Source organism: Sceloporus occidentalis, unplaced genomic scaffold (assembly GCF_023333645.1).
Source record: "Sceloporus occidentalis isolate IW3139 unplaced genomic scaffold, rSceOcc1.0.p SCAF_18, whole genome shotgun sequence".
NCBI lineage: Eukaryota > Metazoa > Chordata > Lepidosauria > Squamata > Phrynosomatidae > Sceloporus > Sceloporus occidentalis.
In genome coordinates, this window is record NW_028316998.1 from 12,328,626 (window position 1) to 12,353,053 (window position 24,428).

Sequence of the window (24,428 nt, forward strand, 5' to 3'; positions counted from 1 at the left end):
TTTATAGGATAGGCCCTTGCTCAATTCACTTAAGGAGATGACATCTGTACTTTAACGGCAAATGAAATTGCAATGTTGATGGTTGCATTTCATCATAGGTCTCTGCTGTGTTTGTGTGGGATCAGTCTGATTATACAAATTGCCAAAAAAGTATTAAATATTGCTTGATCAGTTGATTTTCTTTATTTTGTGTCTCTAGAAATGAAATGTTCAGCTATTTCTCAAAAATCACATGAAACATAGTCAAAGACAATCAAGAAGGTCCTCTGATCCATAAAGGAAAAATAACTTCAATACAAACACTGTTGAGAAAATCCATGCTTGAAGGAATTTTGGAAAGTTTCCTTTAATAAGCCTTCAAATCAGAAATATACTTCATTTTATTTTACAAGCCCATATAGAGCACATTACAGACATAACTTCTTGCCAGATCCAGTAGTTTGTAATGGGTTGTGTTTTCTTGGTCACATATTACGTACTTAAATTCTGAATGCCAAAAATAATTTGTTTCTTTTCAGATCATAATAAGGTAAAGTGAGTATGAACATATGAATCTCTGGGGCAATAATTTAAACTGTTCATTTCTGTGTTTGTCATCTCCATGGTTAAACATACGGTATATTAAATAGCTTAAGCCATTGAGTTATACTATGAATAAATCCATTTAAGTGCTTAACAATATGTGCACTGATCCCTTTAGGGTCCAAAAGGTTTATGGGTGAGTATGAGTAGCAAGCCATACTGGTTTCTCTTGATTTTTCTGCAAGGACTAGAAACTATACAGCTTGCAAAAGATGAGTATTAGCTTCCATGTTCCAAAAGACATTGGCTATTTTCACCCCTTAAAAGGCTAAAGGTAGATCATAGGTCTTGGGAAGCCATGTTAGAAATCTACTCACAACAGATGCTCTTAATTAAATATGAATAGGTGTGCAATCTACAGATTCAGTTATCTGGCACATTACATTTTATATAGAAACAATTATAAGAAAAACATCTCACTTCTCAATGAGCACCCTGGGTTACAAATTTAAAAAAAAAAACTGGCCTAACACAACATATTAGTAACTGTACCCTGCATTGCAGACACAGTGCCATGCAACCAACCATGAACTTGGTACATTGTTTACATTATGCCATCATACTCACAAAGGTTTCCATCCCACCATTGAGAAGTTTTGCACTCTACCAATAAGGAGGTTAGCTACAGCATTGAAGACACTTCTGGAGGAGGCAAGCTCCCCTCAATTGAATTAAACTCAATAGGACTGACAGACTCTACAACTAAGCAGGACCCTGCAAATTTGGGATTGGAAGTCGAAGGCCAGTTAACTACCAACTCAAAAACCATTTTGAGTTGCATGACCATTTTGTCAACTAATAAGTCAACTAAGTAGTTAAGTGCAATTTGCTAGCAGTCAAATTGATCTCAACAACAGCTTACAGAACTGGATCACAGGCTTAAATTATTGGACAGGTCTCAGCTTGACCCAAATTTAGCCTTTTTAAGCAAGATGACTTGTTGTTCAAGTTGGATTAGTCAAATTGTATTAAATAGTTTTAGATGGGTCAGTCACAAATTTGCTTTCTAAATCCACTGACAACTGGGATGTTAACATGTGTAGACCTGCTAGAGGAACAACACATTTTATACAATCATACAACATATCATGACAAATAGTTTTCTGCAATATGTCTGCTAAATTAAGCATGCAAATTATCCAAAAGGGTGGATTACACCCATAATCTTACTGTAAACATTCCCTACAAAATATATGTGTGTATGATAAGTCAGTTTGCCTAATATTCTATTTCTATTTTTGTATAAAAATATGATGGTGTAATTATATTTCAAGAATAAAAGAACCATGCCAGAAGAGCATCAAATGGAATAAAATATATGATCTCAGAGTCCTTGGAGAAGTCAGCTTAGGCTAGTCAATCACTATTTCCAATGAAAGACTTCTTGTTTTCCATAAAACGTATAAAGGAATCAAATACAATTATGAGCTCTGTAATACCTTCTCTTTCTGTACGCAGGTATTGAATATTTTGCTTAACCCATGAATCATTACTATGAAATGAAACTACAAATGTACTGCCAAAAAGTTATGATTTTTCTCCCTAAAATCATATTTCTCCAAAAATATATTAATTAAGTTTAACCCCCAGTATATTTTTTTCTGTTTAATGGATTTAGAAATTGTTTTCCATGCATAAAAGACAACCCATATTTTATATTTTTATGGTATTTTTATATATTAAATTGCTTTCAAATATATAATTCAAAGAAAACGTGGGGTCGCTTTTTAATTTTGATTATTAATCATTATGCTTTAGGTCAGGCCCGGACTGGGACAAAAAATAGGCCCGGGCATTTAAGACTGAGCAGCCCATTTTTATTTATTGTTAAAGCCCACCCTTCATGTACCATCTTTGCATTTCCCCAAATCAATTAAACATTCATGATAGACACAAACACTTACTCACTCATTCACACAAATCATTAACACATACTCATTAATGCAGTCTCACAAATCATTCAAGCAATTCATCCACACATGAATTCATTAATTCTCATACGCATTCACACACTTCATCCACACATTTACTCATTCATTCTTGTACGCATTCACACTACCCCCTCTCCCCATCCCCTTCTTATCTGCCCCTTCTAACTGTGTTCCCCCTTATCACTATGTACCCCCTTCCCCATTTCTCAATATGTACCCCCTCTCACTATCTATCCCCTCTACCCCTTTCTATCTAACCCCTCTCCCCCCTCTGCCCCTTCTTACTGCACCCCCATCCCTTACCCTACTTACCTTGTTGCCGGAGTAAGCAGCAACTGCGACCGGGTCCGCCACTCTAGGGGGCCGGGCAGCCCCCACCAGGGCCGGCCTTAGGGGTGCGCGGCCGCACAGGGCTTAAATTAAAACATCGGGGGGGTTTTGTTGGTTTTTTTTAACTTTATTTAACATCCTCCATGTTAAATAAAGTTAAACAAACTTTATTTAACATGAAGGATGTTAAATAAAGTAAACAAAAAAAAAATTATGTTTTAATTTAAGCCCTGTGCGGCCGCGCACCCCTAAGGCCGGCCCTGGTGGGGGCTGCCCGGCCCCCTAGAGTGGCGGACCCGGTCGCAGTTGCTGCGGGCTTAAGGGGCAGGTGCCCCTTACGCCCTGCGTTAATGCGGCCGCATAGGCCCAGTCAGTCCGGTCCTGACTGAGCCTATTTCAAGGTAGGGGCCTGGAGCTGCAGCTCCTTCAGCCCCTACGTCAATCCGGCCCTGGGCCGCCCAGCCCACCGTGAAAATGCCCGGTGTGCCCGATGGCCAGTCCGGGCCTGCTTTAGGTTATTAAACCAAGTATGAAAATTATTCTGGGTGCATATTGGATGCATTACACACATTTATATAGATTTGTGGCCTGACACAACTATTTTGCATTGAAATGCAATTATTTATAAGTGTCAAAATAAAAATGGTCCTGGTGTGTTTATTTGGTGAATACAATATGTAAAGGATAAATATCAAATATTGTTTTTTTACTGTTTATTTTAGGCAAAATTTTGAATAAAGAAGGTGCTGCAGAAGCAGTAGTAGTAGAGCACCAGATAGTAGCCTTTCAGATTCGTACAAATTTTAATTTTAACGAAACTTGCCAATTTTGTTAATTCGTACAAATGTCCGTTGAGGTACCACAACGAAACAAACAAAAATTATACAGAGAGCTCAGAATTTTAATTTGCATTTTGTTGGGGGTTTTTTTTCATTCTCAAGGAATTTCTCCTTTATTTAAAAAAAATTAAAAACTGATCCCCTAGAATAAGCAAGGGGGAGGAGGAGCAGCAGCAGCAGGGAACTGGGCCTGGGCTGAATTTTAACAATATATATATAAAAATAATTAAAAAAAATTATCCCCCAGAGTAAGGAAGTAGATAGAGGAGCAGCAGCTGCAGTAGCAGTTGGAAGGCAAGTTGTCTGGGCGGGAACTGGCAGATGATAGGCGTATGCAGCCCCTTGGTGCTGGACCAAATTTCCCCAATATCTGAAAAAATCAAAGAACTGATCCCCTAGAGAAAGGAAGTAGACAGAGGAGAAGCAGCAGCAGTAGCAATTGTAAGGCAAGTTGTCTGGATGGGAACTGGCAGGTTATAGGCACATGCAGGACCAAATTGCCCTAATATTGCTGAAATTCAAATATGTGATCCAAAGTAAAGAAGGAGAAAGAGCAGCAGCACTAGAATAGTGAGTGCTGGATAACCTAATTTGGGAAGATTCAAGAAAGCCTTCTGCTCCACCAGGTGTGGAGAGTGCTGTGTCCTCTGTGACACTAGTGGGTGGACATGAAAGCAGCTTGTGTGCCACCAATGAGAGGCCTGGCCAGATACCAGCTTTCTGGTCCTTAGAGGGTCAATAGTAGTAGGTAAGTGCAGTTCTTTAGGGTAGGCTTTGACCATTTCAGAGGCGCTAGTCTGACTTTGGGGAGCTTGGGTGGTACCCACCAAAGTATCAAGGGCCTATGCCCAAATGGCTGATGTTGAGGTGGATCTAGTGCTGCTGCTACTCTGCATGAGTGCAAGGAATTGGGAATTTGCCACTGCAGTTCAGAATTTCCATTTCCAACTCCTGCCTCTCTCCTTTGCTTGGCACCCTATGGACAAGCCAACTTGCCCTTAACACTTGGGCCGCAGAAGGTGGCCAGCACGTACTCTGGGGTGTCCATAATGGCTTGCATTTGACCTATCAGCTCCTCCTCTGATCACTGCTTCAAGCTCCCCATGTAGTCTGCTACCTAGAAAGACCATTTTGTTCCAGGACGTAATGCATTTTTTTAAGGCAAGTAGAGGGATGACCTGGTCCAAAGTGCGAGTTCTCTAGCTTAACTTCTTAGTCACATTTTTGAATGGCTTCAGGACTGCCGCCACCTGACCCATAAATGCCCCTTCCCCTCTGCCCTATAGACTGGACACCCCAATGTTCTACGCAGAGGACATGGAATGAAGAGCCCACTGCTGCTCTAGAATCCACTCCATCATGTCCAGGGTGGAGTTCCAGTGGGTAACTATGTCCTGATGTAGACAGTGTTGCCTTCTTCTGTTTTTCCCTCAGCTGCTGGCTTGCCTCCATGGTGCAGTGAAAGTGCCTGGCAATCTTACAGCACTTTTCAGTCAGTTTCGACAGCCTACACTGCCCATCAGTTGGAATAGCTGCCCTTACCACCATGTGTTTTAGATGTGCCCCGCAACACAAACCCACAAAAGTCTCCATCTCTAACAGCTTTCACCATAATGGCTGCCTCATTAACACCCATTTTTACTGCTGTGCCTGGCTGCCTGTGGGCCAAACAATTGCACCAGCATCTTCCTAAGAGCTGCCAAAATGTGAGCTGATATTTGGTGCTCGTCCATAACATCAGCATGGAGTAGAAAAGATCTATAACCCTGCTAGCCTTCTGTCCCAGTTTCGCCCCTCCTGTCACCTTGTGCGTCTATGCCAGCTACAGTGGTACTGTCCTCTAAATACTTGGGCAGCCACTGGTGAAAGAAAGGCATGCTATGCACTAGTAGTGCTCCATATGTTGGCGTTGAAGTGGATGGTTTGTCCAGCTGCTTTGGACACCTTATCCTTCAACAATGAGACACAAGACTGGTAGAGGGAGAGCACTACAGTACTGATGAAGGTGGTGTGAAGGAGAGTGGGGGCCCCTAGCTGCTGCCTGAAGAGGTCTCCCTCAATCATGGAGGAGGAAGCACCAAGCAGTTGTATCAGTTTATTTGACAGCTGCTTTGACATGACTCTTGAATTGAAAACACCAAAGTGTTCTAGGATAGGCCGATGTATTGGATGTCCCTGCCCCACCTGTCTCTGGGAAACAAATCACGCTCTTTGCTCTGACTGCTGCTTATGGAGGATGTTGTGGGTTTGCTGTTGGCGCCAAAGGTTGTGATTGTGGTGGTAGTGCTACCAGTGCATGTAGTGGAACCTGTGGCATAGCTGTGCTACTGTTGCTTCTGCAGAGTGGAAGATAGTGGTAGCACTAGTGATGGTTTTGGTAGCACTGGTAGTGGTTTTATTCTGTGCTTCACCATAGAATAGCTTACAAGCAACCTTTGCCCTGAATACCACCATGATGCCTTTGTGATTCCTTGGTAGTAACTGAAAATCACGCCTTAGTTTGGTCAAGGTGGGCAAGATTTTAGCACAACCTGAGCGAGGATATTTGGTACTGCTGCTGCTGTATGCAGCATGTGACAGTTACTTAAGTTTTGTTTATTTGGCTAACACAGAAAATGAAAAATAGTCACATTAGCTATATGAACCTCACAGGTCTCTTCCTCAGATGGTCCCAAAAGCACATGGGACATTACATCTTTTAAATCAGCTAGCTCAGAGTCAATGTCTTAGTCTTCATTGCTGAAAACCCTAATATAATTTACATAAATACATATTCTCACTTGTTTTTTTGCAGCCGTATAACGCTTCTCCACTATTCCCAGTGGGGTCGTCCGCCTCCTCCCACTTCAGATAGTTATCACTCCCTGTATACCCATCCTAAATATCCGAACTGAAGAAAAATAAGCATAATGTACCACCAACTTGTGGACGTCTTCCAGTGACAAATGGGGTAAGTGAGTCAGCCAGTATTTTGGATCACCCTCTAGTTCTTTTTAATATTCTTGTGCATGAAGTAATACGTAAATGTTTTTTGTGGAGTGTAGCATACCTGAGGTCTGTCTAATTAGATTATCTAAAGGACTGCCAAAATCTTCTGAAAATTGTCTTATTTGTGACTCGGCAAAGCTCCTTACATGAAATTACGTAAACAAAGGCAAGTGTAGTAGGGTATTTACTTTTTAGTTCTTCTTATCCCAAACCTTGCCGTGTAGAATGCGGTAGAAACTACATCATGTATTAAATATGCCCTAGAAGTATGAAGCGTTTGTACGGAAACGTCAGGACTCAGTGGAGGTGTATTTACTAAAATGGCATATCCAATCTATAGTATATTGTGTTAATCCGGCCCTCCTATTCCTGTAAAGATTTCGGTATCGTACAGAATCCGATGTATCGGATCCAGTGATTGGTTAAATAACAGGGGGAAAGAGGATATCCCTGTCTGACCCCCCCTATTCAAAGTTACCCCTGTTGAGTCCAATACATTAATTCTAATATGAGTTATGGGGAAAGTGTATAGTTTCTGAAACACGACCAGAAAAGGGGCCCCCGAAATGTAGTGTAGCTATGACACCCGGCCAAAGGCCTTTTCTGCATCCTGACTCACCAGGGCTGAGGAATAATTCGATTTAAATCTACAGACCATCCATATTGCTGATATTGTTGCCCTTACTCCTACAACTGGGTGTGGTCCCTTCACAAAACCCTTATGCGAGAAATGTAACAGATGGGGAAGGATTTCCTGTAGCTAACCAGACGATATAATTCAACTTTGTCAGGGGGCCTGGTAGGTTTCAAGAGCATAATGGTCTTTGCTATGGTAAGGGTATGTAAAGCGGCGTCCCCTAGCAGGATATTAATTCACAGTTCCTTTAGGGTACCTTTCAGGTGTGGGTGTAAATTTTATAAAATTCACTAGTATAACAATCTGGGCCCAGGGAATTACAGTTTTTTTAATAGCCCATGTCACCTCCATTTCTTGTATTGGGGCATTCAGGAATTTCCTATGCTCAACTGGAAGTTTGGGGAGTTTAGCTTGCTGCAATAACTGAATACATTTTGTTGTATCAAGGTCAGACTTATAAATATAAATGCTGGTATTGGGTTTTGAACAGTCTGCAAAGCTCCCTTTGGGGTTCAAATGCTACTGATGGTATGTTTTTTGGAAAGTTGTTGTGCCATGATGGCCAATGTTATACCCGCTTTATTACCCCATGGGTAGAATTTATTTCTAGTATGTTCTAATTGTTGTTTGACGCATTCCAATAAAAAAGTTTGCTCTGATCATACAAGTTCATATTCTGGTCAGTGGGGTCTCGCAATTACCTTGCAACCTGGTCATTCAAAGCATTGAATTTGTTTTGCCATTCTTTACATTTTTGTTACACATACGCAATGATATCTCCCCTGAGCCCCGCCTTGGCAGTGAGATAGAAAGGTTAAAGTCTTCAACAGTAGGATTAAATATTGTGACACCCCTTGAGTCAGATTTATATGGGGCTGAAATGCAAGCAGAGATCCATCTATCTTTCAAATAACTCATGCCATCAGCCTTCTGGAAAAGGACGATGGAGGGATTTACGTGTTGCAGTCTTTTGATCTTATGTGGCTTCCTGGATGTTTACTTTGACTAATTTTGACAAGTTTTTTCTTTTTTATTGAAAATAGCATGCATTGTTAGGAAATACAAGTTCTGTGCGCATGTGGTTGAATGATTAGCACATATTACTTGACTGTACCTTGGGTGTTAAATCACTGACTACTTTGTAACAATTTAGTGCTCATTCTTTTTTTCCTTTTAATAGTCTAGAATGTAGATCGGTCATTGAATCAGGTCCAACGTGTTTATACATTGTTTAAGAAAAATACATAATTGGCCCTTATAAACATTTTGTAATAAACCATCAATACGTCATAATGGCACATAAAACATTGTGCTGAAGCCTTGTCCCCAAGTAATTGTTGATTGCTCCCTGGCCCTGAGGTCAGCTCGTCCCTGTATGCACTATTAAAGATAATCATCACACCTAAGATAAACACACATGTGCCGCTAATAAAATTTCAGCGTAAATATTCATATATTTTAAAGAGCCTTGCCAATACAACATCATTTGTATTTTATCCATGTACAAAAAAATTTAAAATTGCTGATCATTTTAATATGATTACACAAACCATAGCAGTATACTAAAACATAGACATCTGGTTTGTATGTCATTTTTTCTCAAGAGGAAATTTTGGACACTGTGAAATAATTAGAATGCATGAAGTGTACAAGTTCAGGGTTAAATAAAATAGACATCATTTACCTGTGGGGCAAAATCAGAGTATATTACTCATTAAAGTCCTGTACAATCTTACAGTATTATGGTAAAATGTAGCAATGGTCCTTTTGCTGTTAATGCAACCTTTGAACACCCTGTATTGGTACAGCGGTCATCACAATACAGATGGATATTTTAATACACTTACAAATATTGAATTTAATGTCCCCAAACCTTAAGATTTTGCTTATTATTCATATATATTTATGAACATTTAAAATGGTCCTTTTGCATATGTAATGCACAGATGTCCAAAAATACACTGATCAGCCATAACATTATGACCACCTGCCCAATATTGTGAATGTCCCCCTTTTTCCGCCAGAACAGCCCTGACCCGTTGGGGCATGGACTCCACTAGACCTCTGAAGATGTGCTGAGGTTTGTGACACCAACTTGCTAGCAGCAGGTCCTTTAAATCCGGTAAGTTGCAAGATGGGGCCTCCATGGATGCATCCTAGTGTCATGTGTTTTCCAAGTAAGCAACGCACAAGCTCCTGGCCATCCACATGATGTATGAGAAAACGTGATTCATCAGATCAGGCCACCTTCTTCCATTACTCTGTGATCTAGTTCTTATGCTCACGTGCCCATTGTAGGTGTTTTCGGCAGTGGACAAGGATCAACATGGGCATCCTGACTCAGCCCCATACACAACAAACTGTGATGCACTGTGTGTTCTGACACTTCTCTATCAGAACATGTTGGTTTTGACCTCATAGCCAAGCCTTCGCCCCCCAAGTGCATCAATGAGCCTAGGTTGCCCATGACCCTGTCGCCGATTCACCGCTTTTCCTTCCTTGGACCACTATAGATAGGTACTGACCACTGAAGACTGAGAACACTCCACAAGAGCTGCAGTTTTGGAGATTATCTGACCAAGTGCAAGTCATCGAGCCATCACAATTTAGCCCTTGTCAAAGTCCTTACACTTGCCCATTTTCCTGTTTCCTCAAATTTGAGGACGAATGTTCACTTGCTGCCTAAGATATCCCACCCACTGACAGGTGCCATGAAAAACAAAATAATCATTGGTCATAATGTTATGGCTGATCGGTGTATATTCAATCAAACATAGCTGGCTTATTTTTTTTCACCAGTATAGCTTTAGATTTTAATGTCTGAATGAATAGTTAAGAAGGCGTCTGATGCAACAAAATGCCAATATATACACACTATTTTACTGTGCTAGGATATGAAATTATAAAGAAATATTTTCTCATATGGAGACTATGGAGTTATGTGTAAAAAGGTGATTCTGGTGCAACATTTGAAAGCTCATCTTATAACCATAGAAAGAAATCCAATCTTTCAGTTGATTGACTCAATACATTGGAATGGATGCTAAGGGACATGAGGACTTTGAAACCTTTGCACAAGAGACACTTTTTACAATCCAAATGTCCTCCTGGATGAACCAGTATTTCATGCCATATGCCTTCTAAGATCCCCCAATGTTACAGTGAAGTGGAATACATACACAGGCTATATGTTACAAATTACCTACTCACTGCTAAATCCAAGGTCCACTACTCCATGCTAATCCTTCCGGACCTTTCTGCTGCTTTTGACACTGTGGGCCACCCTCTTCTCTTTCAAACTCTTCATGCTTTTGGTTTCCATGACACTGTTCTCTCCTGGTTCACTTCCTACCTCTCTGATCGTACCTTCAACGTCTCTTAGTTCTAGGAGCCCTTCTGTTCTCTCTTTATACTTCCTCACTTGGCAAACTAATCTCATCCTTTGGTTTTCAATACCACCTGTATGCTGATGACACCCAGATATATCTATCCTCTCCCGATAAATGTCTCTAACTGTCTTGCATCTATCTCTACCTGTATGTCTGCTCGTTTCCTGAAAATCAATCTCTGCAAAACTTCTCATCTCCCTCCAAGATTCCCCCATCAGTTTCCCTCAATGTTAATGGTGCTATCATCTCCCCGTCTCCTCATTTTGTCTTGGTGTCACCCTTGACTCCGACCTTTCGTTCACCCCCACATTCAGTCTGTCTCTAAAAACAGCCGTCTTCCTCTTAAAAACATTGCCTGCATCCGTCCTTCCCTAACACAGCATGCCACTAAGGCTCTTGTCCATGCCCTTATTATCTCCTGCCTTGATTATTGTAATTCTGTCTTAGCTGGTCTCCCGCTTAACCGTCTCAGCATATACTATTATTATAGGACTCGCCAAACTTGGGGTACTTCGATGTAGTGGCAGGCTAAGCAATGTATGGCCATATAGTGTGAGGGAATCCCCAATATTTATGCCTAAAAACAGTTTGTTAAATAAATATTGGGCTCATATGTTGTAATCAAATTGTTTGATTACCTATAGTGTTATTGGTACCGTGGGTATATATAAAATTAATGAGTTTTAATTGTAAACTCTACTAAATATTTTTTAGTCTAAGAAAAAAGTTTTTCTCCAGTAGATGGCGGTGTATAGTCAGAATTCTTTATTTGAACGATAAAAGGCATGGTGGTAAAGCATTAGATACACGAAAGTTAACTAGAATTTCTTACTTACAACATTAAGATATTTGCATATGTAGCCTATTTGTTTTTTGGGAATATTAATATATATATTTTTCAAAATACAGATTGAAAGGATGTGGTCAATTTTATTGTTTTCTATTTCCTACATACATGACTGCATTGAGTATTACCGTATATTTGCTCGATTATAAGACGACCCCCTGACGGCAGCGGGAAACACCCCCATTTAAAGGGGAGCGGGGCGTGTCAAGACCCCGCGACCCGGAGGATTCGGGTCTTGACCCGGAGAACTGGGGAAACGGTGCTTCACCCAGCAATCTCCGGGTTAAACCTGGAAGGTTCCCAGCTATGTTTACAGCTATTCCCCCCTGATATGCCTTATACCCACTATATGCCCCCACCAGCTTGTCCCCCCTGTGCTCCAGACTCCCTGGGGTCAAGTGGGGGCAGCCGGTAGACATCTGCGCAATGCGTGCAGACAACCTCTGCTTCCACCCGTGACTTCCATCGGGGCTTCTATGACTGAGCTCCTTCATAGAAGCCCCGGCGGAAGTGTCGGGTAGCAGCGGAGGTTGCCTGCGTGCATCGCGCAGACGTTCACGGGCTGCCAGAGAGGAGGATCTAGGTCTCCTACAGTGCTGACACAAAAAGTATATCTAATCAGTTTCTTGACCAGGTGACGCCTAGTTTTGCTTCATCGTACATTTACAAAGTCAAAGCAACAACAGCAGCCTAATAGTGGTGAGATACAACACAATAGAGCGTAATAATAATGAAGCTCCTGAACCCAGTGATGCATTTACCTTCTGCAGCACCCCCAAGCCACCCCCTCCTCGTCGGAGTCTGCACTGCCTTAAAAGGCACACAGTGCCTTTAAGACATAGAGCGCCTGGATATCACATCATATCCCTGTGCTCCATGTCTTAAATGGGTGTGCAGGGAATTCTAATGTAGACTATAGGGGCTGTGCTGAGCCAGCACAACCTCCATAGTGCAAATGGGTCATTGGAGGAGGTCAAAGATCTCCCTGTAACTGGCCCATTAAGCAGTGGGATACTGAGGGCTCCCCTGGTTTGGCAGCAGGATGACTGCTGTCCTCCTGGACCTGCTGCCTAGAATATATTACTGGTCATAACTCCAATATGTCAGGTGTCCAAACCAAGACACCCTTGTAAGGGTGTGGCCTGAGGCAGGGAGGGATTTTATATTACCCAAAGAGCCACCTCTTGGTAATCAGCTTCAGAACACTTCTATGTTAGGGAATATATATATAAAGTTTCTAATACATATACAATATATTGCACATGTGTTTTAGGCAAGAGGAAAACTCTGCTCTGTGACACATGGCATTTTTTTTTTTAAATACATGCTCATCAACAACTAATAAGGAAACAAATCTGTTTTGATTTTGCTGTGTTAATGTAAAACACGAATAAGAAGATACTTTTGTAAAACAATGATTTATGAATCTATTGTTTTAATTACAAACACTATGAATTCATTATGTCATAAAAACCACCAATGCAATGCATTTCAGTCTGGCTTTGTTGACAATTAATTTCTTGTTCTCTAAAAATGTTGTAAATGCTCTAAGCAAATCTGAGCTAGTGATTTTGTATTTCAACAATGGTATTCATTTTTTGCAATTTGTCATGGATAAGGGAGACAAGGCATATTTTGTTTTACTGTCACACTTGAGATCTTTTGCTTGTAGCTTGCTGACTCTGCATGTTTGCGTGTCAAATGGCTTCAACCTTTCCTAATGCCAATTAGATAATAGAGATCTTAGTTCTCCCTACTCTGTGAAGCTGTATGGCAGCCTCTATGTAGCAGCCCACACAAATATGTTATAAAAGGCTTTTAAATGTGTTTGGCCTGAATCCCAAGGTCTTGGTACATCTTTGCCCTTATCATCCAGCAATGGCAAGGTTCAACATCACTTTTAAAGGACATAATGGAAGCGGACAGTCTAGTGGTCATTTGGTCAAGTAAATGACTTCTTTATGTTGCTCCGTTTTGGGACAGTAAAAGAAATTAATATGACAATTTTCTCTGAGGCCAATGTTTGTGTTACATTAAAAAAAGAACAGTAGTAACTTTTCTACAAGGAAGTATGACATTTATTCTGAAAAAAGAAACAATTGTGTATTCTTCTGTACAAAAATCTTTGGTAAAAGGAAAGCATTGTCTGTGTTTTCTGATTTTAGGTTGGTCATGAAATTCTTGGTTCCGAGCACTAAAGCTATGTTTTCTGCTTTCACAATACATACATAAATTCCATTATGGAATGGAATATTATTCTGTTGCAGAAAAAGTCAAGGGGGCATGCATCAATGCCTGCAGATCTCAAAAGAACGATACAAGGGATCACTCTGTTTTATTTATTTTTATATTATTTATCAAAAAATATATTGCTGGTTAAGTGACTATATCAGATCACTGACAACTACCAACAAAATATTTATATTTATATATTTATATATTTCTAACAGAATTATATTTTAGGGAACAGGGTAGAGAAACACAGCACACCAAACATTTGCTGGGTGTGTTTGATTGCTAGATCAGGTTTCTTCGGTAATATTTAGGTTGTGGTTGGTACTAGCAATCATGAAACATGTATACTTTATCTCACTTTAATGCTTCAATGCATTAGAAAGTGATAAAATAAATGCATGGTCCTGCACCTGGTTCTACCCTTAAATCAGTCATGACCTCCAATGAAAGTCTTGTGTTTTGGGCGTCTAGAACATTTGGGGGGGGTATGAGACCAGCTTTAAGCGATGTTTCCACTGTTTTACTGAATGCAAGTGGTTCTTTTAACATGACTTCTTTTCGCTTTTCTTTTAACAGACTTTTGTTCTCTCCTTGGTCATAAGAAGACAAATATTATTGTCTCAATACTATATTCATGAAACTAAATATATAGCAGATACCTTACAATTTTGCTCATTGTTGTGCTTTAATGGAATTAATCAGAACCCCACTTTTAAATTGAAAGTCTGAAAATTGCAAATCCATATGTCCCTCAGGCAGTGTTTCTCTCCTTTTTAACCATATACCGCTAACTGTAAGATTTACGTTTCTCAAGCAGCCCAGCGAACAACTTTTTTTTTTAGCAACTAACCCTAAAAATAACTGTTCAAAAAACAGTAAAAATCACTTATCAAATTAAGTACTGTCTGGTCCAATGAGAAGAAGGTACATAGACCAAAGCTTATGAAACAAGGTTCTAAGGTAGTGGCTTCATTAATGGGAAACAATTGCTATTATCTATCCACATAAAACGAAATATTAGGTAATTAGGCATAGTCGATCTGCTAAAATTACATTTATCCATAAATGTTAATGTATGCCATATGACCGGCTAGTCCTACTATGTAGCTGAACAATAAAACTTGATGTAGACCCTAAAGAAATAACCATAATATTCACTAAAAGACTACAATGGCTCAAACAATGATATTGATAATTCCAGTTAGCAAGCAAAAATCGATCTAAAATAATAATTCAGATTAAAACTAACCTTAACTACTAACCTTAACTAACCTAGGGTTAAGCATTGTTCTGTCTCCCCCACAGGCAGAATAAACACACAATCTATCTTTGACAAATCACTATCACATGCACATTCTAAATCAGCTTAAGGACCACCGTGAAGTTTCCAGGGGCCACTTGCAGACAATGATTTTCAGTTTGTATAGTTTCTGTTTGTAGAAAATGTATAATCGTTGACTTACATACCTGAGGTATGTGAAAATAACATGCAACAATTATTAGATGTGAAAGCATATTTTTCTTTGTATTTGACAACTGGTGTGATCAAGAATCCAGTATAATTTCACCATCACTTAATAGACGTAATGAATGGCTTTGCTTTGTCAAGTGTGTTAGACCATAAAGAAAGATTTTAACAAAAAGCTAGATGCGCTACACTGTTATGTCCTTATTTTAACCTTTCTACATTTTGTATATTTAAAAGAAAGTAAGGACGTGAACCAAAATGACCATTTTTACTGCCTATACGACATACGTTTACTAATGGTTCTCATTTGCATGCTTTTGCTGGCATCAGACAATTAATTTTCTATGTAAAGTACAGACACAGGTCTATGGGCTTTTGTACATAATCATTCAACAGAGAACAAGCCTATTATGCAGTAACTATGAACTCTGAATACCATTGGTTTCTGGATCAGGTTTCAGATGCATCATGATGTAATCTTGTAATTGGTCCTAGTGAATGACACCACAGATCTTTTTTTGTTATCAAAAGAAACGGTATTCCCTTTTTTTCAGAAATGAGGTCCAACTGTGTGAACATCTTATTGCCAAAATAATATGCTCCAAGTCTTCACTTAAGTTAGCAGTTTATTTAATAAAAATATTTTTGATACATTAACAATAATATATGATCTATTTATACTGTTATGTATTACTTATAACATATGTTAGTAACATGAGCATAATATACAATTTGGAGACACTACTTTTTTATCTTGTCAAATATTTAGCAATAATCTGTGGAGGTGGAAGGTTACAAATAAATAGGGGGTATATTACATCTCTGTTGAGTTGTATGTTACATCTGTAATGACTAGAGGACTGTAAATATTTTAATTTTAAAATGAATGATGTTGTGGTGCAGTTCTCCTAGGCCTTCTGATATGTTTAACAGCTGAGTAAATTGAGTTTTAAAATATTCATGCACAAATGTATAGGCACATTGAGCATTGTTGACTTTGACCTTGTATTGTTGTCCTTCTAGTTTTGTCTTAGCCCCTGAGCTGATTAATACTAACCCTCCCCTTGCCACCCATTCCCTGATGTGTGTGTACTTATATACTCTCTGCTCTGTGGCACATGGCATTTTTTTTAAATGAATGCTCATCAACGACTAATAAGGAAACAAATCTGCTTTGATTTTGCTGTATTAATGTAAAACATGAATAAGATGATCATTTTGTAAAACAATGATTTATGAATCTATTGTTTTATTTACAAACACTATGAATTCATTATGTCATAAAAACCACCAATGCAATGCATTTCAGTCTGGCTTTGTTGACAATTAATATATATATATATATATATATATATATATATACACATATACATTTTAACCAACTATATGGTTTGATGGGGGTTAATTGAATTTGCCTGCTTAAAAAAATAAAAAAATAGGCCGGCTTAAAAAGTTACCAAATAGGACATGGGTGCAGTATGACCAGATTTGGAATAAATGGAAATAACAATAAGCTACTTGTACTTATTGCCATCTTGCTAAAAAGCAAAATACCGTATTTGCTCTATTATAAGACGACCCCCCAAAATCTGAATATTAATTTATAAAAAAAGAAAAAGCCTTAATATAACACGACCCTATAGGAAAAAAGTTTTACAAGTAAATGTTAATTCATGTAAACTATGTGAACATTTTTTTAATAAAAGCTATGCCCCCTGGCTTGCCACTCTGCCCCAGAAATGCCTTATATCCCCTATATGCCACTGTGCCCCATGATATGCCTTTTAATCCTCTAAATGCCACTGTGCCCCATGATAGGCCTTTTGACCCCCTATGTGCCACTCTGCATCCAGAATTGCCTTATACTCCTATATGCCACTCTGGCATTTAGGGGGTTAAAAGGCATATTATGGGGCAGAGTGGCATATAGGGAGGTATAAGGCATTTCAGGAGGCAAAATGGCATATAGAGGGTTAAAAGGCATTTCTGGAGGCAGAATGGCATTAAGAGGGTTAAAAGGCATTTCACAGAGCACTCTGCCTCCAGATATTGCCTTATGCCCCCCATTTAACACTCCCTCCCCCTCCCTCCTCCAAACTTACTGAAGCTTCTGAGTCCCCGGTGCGTAGTCCGGGCAGTCTGTAGAGCTCTATTCCTGCTTTGGTTCCTGAGTTGGACTCCCAAGTCGAGTGCCCTGCAAGTGGGCTTCCTGCCGTGTGTGCCCTGCAAGTGGGCTTCCTGCCGTGTGTGCCCTGAAAGTGGGCTTCCTGCCGTGTGTGCCCTGCAAGTGGGCTTCCTGCCGTGTGTGCCCCAACAAGAGGTATTCCTGCGGTGTGTGCCCCAACAAGAGGGCTTCCTGCCTTGTGTGCCCCAACCAGAGGGCTCCTATCAGACCTGCTCCCCCGGTTCGTGACAAGGAGTCCGCATGGATACCTGCAGTATTGGAACTATTGGCGGAATGTGTACTCCAGTTATGCAAGTCAGTAAGGACTGTGATAGAAGCTGATTGCATGGACACCAAGACCAAGTCACAGACACAAAGAAAGAAGGCTGCTCCTTGCGGTGGGGGTATGTAACGTTCACCCTTCGCTGGCTGGACTTGTTTAAACTTTGAGTTGCTCATTCCCGTTTCCAGCCACTAGTGGCCGCCCTTGCCACTCAGACTGATAATCAGGTCCAGCTGCAGTTGAGTACCCTACTAGAGGGCTTCCTGCCGTGTGTGCCCCAACTAGAGGGCTTCCTGCCGTGTGTGCCCCAACTAGAGGGCTTCCTGCCGTGTGTGCCCCAGAGGGCTTCCCGCCAAGTGACTTTCCTTGTTTATATTGTTGTACCATCATATGCAATACAACTCTTAATCCTGATCTTCTGTCTGTGCTTTATTTCCTGCACCTGTCTGTAACAACCCCAGGCCATCATGCATCGTGGGGTACAGACAGAGCCCCTCGTATCCCCTGCACCTGGGCTCCTATCAGACCTGCTCCCCCGGTTCGTGACACCTATCTTCTCTTTTCTCTCTTCTTTCTTCATCCGCATGTCCACTGACATAACCTCCCGGTGAACTTCCCTCAAAATGGTGGAGTTTTGGGTGATGTTCTTTCCCCAATCCTCCAATCGGAGGAAAGGATGTCACCATTTTGGCCGAAGTTCACACAGGGTTATCTTAGGGCAAAATGGCAGAGCTTACAGTAATGTCCTCTACCCTGACCATCCAATCACGGGAGAGGATGTCACTGGAAGCTCTGCCATTTTGGGGGACGTTTGCCAGGATTTCATATCAGAGAGACGGAAGCAAAAGCAGCAGTGAAAGTGGTAGGCAGAGAAGATAGCAGTACATGAAGACAGTGTGAGTGAAAGAGTCTGTGGATTTTGGATGAAAATTCAGAACTTTTTGTTCATTTCGTTGGGGGTCTGGCCTTGTCTTCGTGATTGCTATGAATTGACAAAGTCGGTAAATTTTGTTAACTTTGCAATTCGTATGAATTTGAATGCACATGTCTAGTGCTAAGATTTACATATATACATAAAATCCAAAAAGCACTAAAACAGGGAGCGTGGGGCAAAAGGGTTATGGCAACCAGCCCTTTGGTCTGATTGGCAGACACACTGACCAAGAAAGAAGACATGGCGAGATGCGGATGAAGACTGAAGACCAATAAGATGCAAAATCAGAAGCAGATCTGTGGGAAAGGAGACAGGTAGTAACACAATAACGTTGAACAAAAAGACTTTATTCTAGGACCATTTGTTCTTTGACAATAATTCAGAATAAACAAGTTAGTATGAAAGAAAAGTAAGATGTGGAACTTTATTTCTCTTTTTTTTTTTTTTTTAGAAAATGTGCATAATAATGCTTTGAATACATGTTCAAAAAATGGTGCTATAAAGGCTTTACAAGGAGGTAATTACTTTACTAAATACTATAATTTTACATTAATTTTAATATGTGCCCTTTGATATTATTTAAAAAGTATCGTCACTTTTGCACAGTTGAACAATATATAATGTGTATTAACACTTCTATTCTTATAGTCATATAGGTAGTAAAGCCTATACCACAGTTCTACCGGGCATAAAATATTAGATTGATTAACATCTTATTAAACACAATTTATTAGAATTAAAGTCTTATTAAAATAAGGGTTTCTCAATTAAGCTAATAAGAACTGTTCTTTTTTTCAACATCAAATTAATTTTGAATCTGCACAATACATGAGATCAAATTTTGGTCTCAGACCAAACTTGTCCAATTAATATGGCTCAGTGTAGTGTTAAATTAAGATACAATGGAACGTTATTAAATATAAAAAAAGTATGATTAATGGTTCACTGAGCTCACTTTAATGTTGTTTTTCTAACTAATCTCTAAAGGAACTATCAAATAACTCACATATTAGTGTAAGACCGTAAAAAAAAAAAAAGAAGCTTATTAACCATTTTCCTGTGGCTATAAAGATTATCACAGTTTGCACTAATACAAATTGTCAAATATCATTTATATATACAAATAATCTTAATTCAGTGCCTCAATAATGCTCTTCTTCTGCTATGATTAAATAGTCAATTATTATAGGATTGCTTGCTCTCTGAACACTATAGATATATAGTCCCTTTCTCTGCCATCAGGTGCTCTTTGTTCTTTACCACTTTAAAATAAACTAGATCTGTCTTGGTGACACCGGATTCAGGTAGGACCCAAGGGTATTGTAAGTTCAACAAGCTGAGGTCAGGATTCCAGAAGACAGGATAAACGGGTAAACACGCCAAGGGCAGGATACCAGAGAACAACCTAGTCGATGAACAAGCTGAGGTCAAACACGAAGGACAGAAATATATAAATTCTCTGAGGACTAGCACAAGGCATAGATGACCAATCAGAAGCCAATGATTCTCCAGACTGAAGGGTTTATATAGGAACCGGAAGTGCAGATTTCGGATTTGCCACCAAAACAGCACAACATCACTTCCAGTATCAGGATTGGCAACCAGCTTGTGTGTGGTGTAATCACCCATCATATAGACCTATAGTTTGGGAGCGCCGAGGTCTTCCTTTCCCGGCTCTTCAGAGAACTGCAGCAGTGAACGTGCGGTGGAGGGAGGTCTCCCACTCCTCAGTGGCAGATGCTGTGGTGGTGGTCATGAGGTGGAGGGGGTATCCCTCTCCTCCGTGGCGGCTGCTGCTGCGGCGGTGGTCGTGCAATGGAGGGCGGTCTCTCTTTCCTTCGTGGCGGTGGTTGTGCGGTGGAGGGGGGCATCCCTCTCCTGCGTGGCGTGCTTACTCTTGTTTGCTAGGAAATGCAAAAGTCCATAGCAAAAAGAACATTTTAGGCAAATATATAATGTAATTTAATATATACATTTTGTTATGGTTCTGCTGTATAGTTTACCCTTTTCACATAGCTGGGAATTATATATCCACTTCAAACTGTAAATATATTTAATAATATTTTGTGTCTATCTAACTCAAAAGGATTGTTATACCCCAAATCATATCTTGTAATTACACCCACGCCTGGTTCCATGTAAGAAATATTTTAACAACAGTTTATAACAATGTAATTAAACAAATGTTGATCAGCACATATCTTGCATATCTCGCATCTGAATTCCAATTCAATTCACATGACTGATTAGCTAGGGGTTCACATACTTCCCCCCTCCCCAAATAATGACAAACACAATAGTTATCTTTAACATTGTTTTATTATTAAAGTCAACTATGGATACATTTTGGCCACGGTGCAGTCCGCTTTCGCCTTCCACACCGTGACACGGATATAAAATAACTTAATTACCATATAAACATACAGTATTTAAAACACATGATAAAACATGACACAATGTGGCCTTGAAATAACTATTAAGTGTTAAAAATAAATCTTGAGAGGCTACTAAGTGTCAACACCTTAAATTGTTAAAACCAACCACTTACTTAACTGTTAACTACACCGACCCAGCTGGCACAGGCGATAAACCATAACACTGTTGCAACCACCGGCGTCCCATGCACAGCAGCCCTTGTCACCACTGGATTCACCAAGGCACAAGCCCAAGGAGCGTCCCTCACTAAGGCCGAGGGCCTGTGCACCACGAGTTGAATCACGAGTAGAGGGCTACCTCTACCTACCACCCACTAGCCTAGACTGTCAATCACTCCTTGATTGACAGCCCCTACTTATTAGACGGTAAACAACAGAAAAGGGGGGGCTGCCTGCCGTCCCTTCAGTCATGTCTCCCTTTTGCTCCATTCTTTCACCCGGGGCTTTCTGGAGTCAATTACATGAAAAAAGATTCCACATATTATTATTGTGTGTGTATGTATGGCTTATGGCGGCATACAGTTTCATTAGAGACAACTGTAAAAGCTGTATTCACTTATGTTACAAGCAGCTGCATATGGTTAAATTCATGATGCATTGTTGAGGGCTTCATTACAGACAGATGCATTAGGCTTAGGCACATAATAGTTCTTTTATTCTTACATAAATATTGTGCCTGAAATTTTTTTTAAAGATTTTTTTTTATTCTTAGTTGACTATATAAAACACCTTACAAGCAACATGTGTTTCTTTAGCGTAAATGTTTTTAAGCTGTAAGGTGCTTATTCAAGCATGATCTTTGTATCATCTCCAAGCAAGTGAAGGAATTTGTGATCAAATGGGGCTACAGAAAACAGAATGTGTCTAGCGTTTCCTTTCCTTTCGTAATGCAAATGTTAATTTGTTGAAGGTAGGATGAATAATGAAGGGTCTTCATGTACATATTTTTATGATCCATCAAGTGCCATGATCTGGTCTAGACGACTAGGCCTGGGCTTCTGGCAGCACTTCAGGTTAAAGTGTCCCATTTGCAACATAACTGTGGACAGATCACCTGCAATCAGGCTCCCCGATGAGCTACTGCTCCACAGGCCTGTTGAGGAGACCTATTTCCATTGTGAAAGCCCTATATACAGTATGGAGGACTGTGTCTAGCCAGCAACACCTCTATAGTGAACGTACTTGTCACTGACAGGCAGGGCATCGAGATATGATGTCATATACACAGGGTCGGCCCTACCATGGAGCAGAGTGGGGCAATTGCCCCAGGCGGCACTTTTGAAGAGGCGGCACTGTGCCGCCCCAAGCGCCGTTTTTTTAAAATTTTTATTTTTTTTAAGCAGAGGACAGAGAGGGGCGCCGAGTGGTTTTCGCTTACCAAGTTGTCAGTACCCGCTCGGCGTCCCTCTCTCTCCTCTGCGAGCCATCTAGCTCGGTCTTGGTGCTGGCTTGTAATGCTGAGCGCCGGAATATGACGTAATTTCCGGCGCTCAGCTGTAAAGCAGCGGTCACCGTGGCAGAGCAGGGAGACTCACCGCAGGACTGCTGAAAGGTAAGTGAAGTGAAGGGGGGGTGGAGAAGGTAGGGAGAGGAAGGGTAGATAATGAGCGGCGTGGGGGGGGGCGGTATTTCAAACTTCGCCCCAGGCAGCATTATGTCTTGGGCTGGCCCTGCATATACCAGCACTCAGTATAGAAGACGGCAATAGAGGTAAGTAGTTGGAGGGGGGCTCTGGCACCATACAATGATTTGTTGTTCTTGGAAAGAAAAAAAAAGTTTTAAAACAATGTGATTCATCCGCTTAGTGATATCCACCAAAATAAGTTAAAAATTATATATATTGTAACAAAAATATGGTCAGGTTTCAAATAGATATGCATGAAAAAGAGATAAAAATACATACATACAAACTAAAACTCCAATGAAAAAATTAAATAAAGTCTTCAATTGTACTGAAGCTCAAAATAACCACACAATGCGTTTCGACCTACTTGAGCTTCTAACTGGCGTGATTTCAGTTGCAAAACATTTTTCATTTATAGCAGCGCATAAAGTTTCTGAACTTCTGGGACCCATGGTCTCTTATTCTTTTATGGTTTTAAATATGTCTTATCACCTTTTAAACATACCTACCAACAGATTATGACAAAAGAATCATGCTCATTTCCTTTTCAGAATATTCTTCTGTTCTTTTGAAAAACTTTAAAAAGATTATGCATTGACACAATACTATTCAAAAGTTTGTAAACAAAAAAATCATATGCTCACCAGAATTCATGCCAATATGTGAAAATCTGCAAGGTCTTCTTCCTAGTTGGGATGCATAAAACTTATTATCAAATTGTCACAGTCATGTTAAATAAGACATTAAAAAAAAAACTCGCTTTTTGGATCAGGATGTATAAAAAGTCAGAATGGAACTCAACCAAAGCACTCACTGCCAAGATAAAATCATGCAATGATTCATGTCGTGTTTACACCATGCAAGGGCTGGCAAACAGTGTCAGACAGTATTCAGCTAGCAGACTGGAACTAAATCCTTAGACAGCATTGTACTGCCAGAAATGTCATCATGGGGTTTCCTACAACACTGGCTGCTTCTATTCTGTTATGAATACAATAAAAAAGGTATACTAGGTATAACATTACCTATTACACACAACAGTAAAAATGATGTTCAGGTGTGGTTTGCATATGCAAATATATATATATACTCAGATTAAGGAGCTTGGACCTCCTGAACATTTACGCCAAATGGACCCCTGTCTTTATTGCACCAAAGAAAATATAAAATAATATATACATATCCAACATGTGACAGGGGCACAAAAACTAAGCATCTAAACTGACCAAGAGCTGCTACAAATAAACAGATATGGGAAAGTCTGAACTTGATGTAACTATGTAACTATATGCTACTAACCATTACACTTTAAAACACTCCCTTGTTGTCTACGAACTGCAGTCCTCTCACCAACAGGGTACAAGGTGCTGCATAGCCTGTGACTGGTCACGCAATCCTATGCAACATGGAGGTAAAGGAAAGGGATGGAAGTCAAGCAAAGAAGAAGAAGGAGTCTGAATAGCCAATCAAGGTACACTTGGTGACCTAATGCCCCCACTCTTTGGTCTGTGTGCAGATGGGAGAGAGAGGAGCGTTGGATTAATCAGGTAATATGCATACTTGTCATAAAGCCGGTCTCTGCTAGTGTGCGACAGTCCCTTCACATTAATTCAGAACTCACAGGCAACACATATCATGACACCAGCAGAGCAACTCAGGCTACAACAAATCAAGTAAGTCTACTACAGGACGGGAGGCTCAGAGCCCACGACTAGTCTGGGGACCTGGAGAAATTGCTCCAT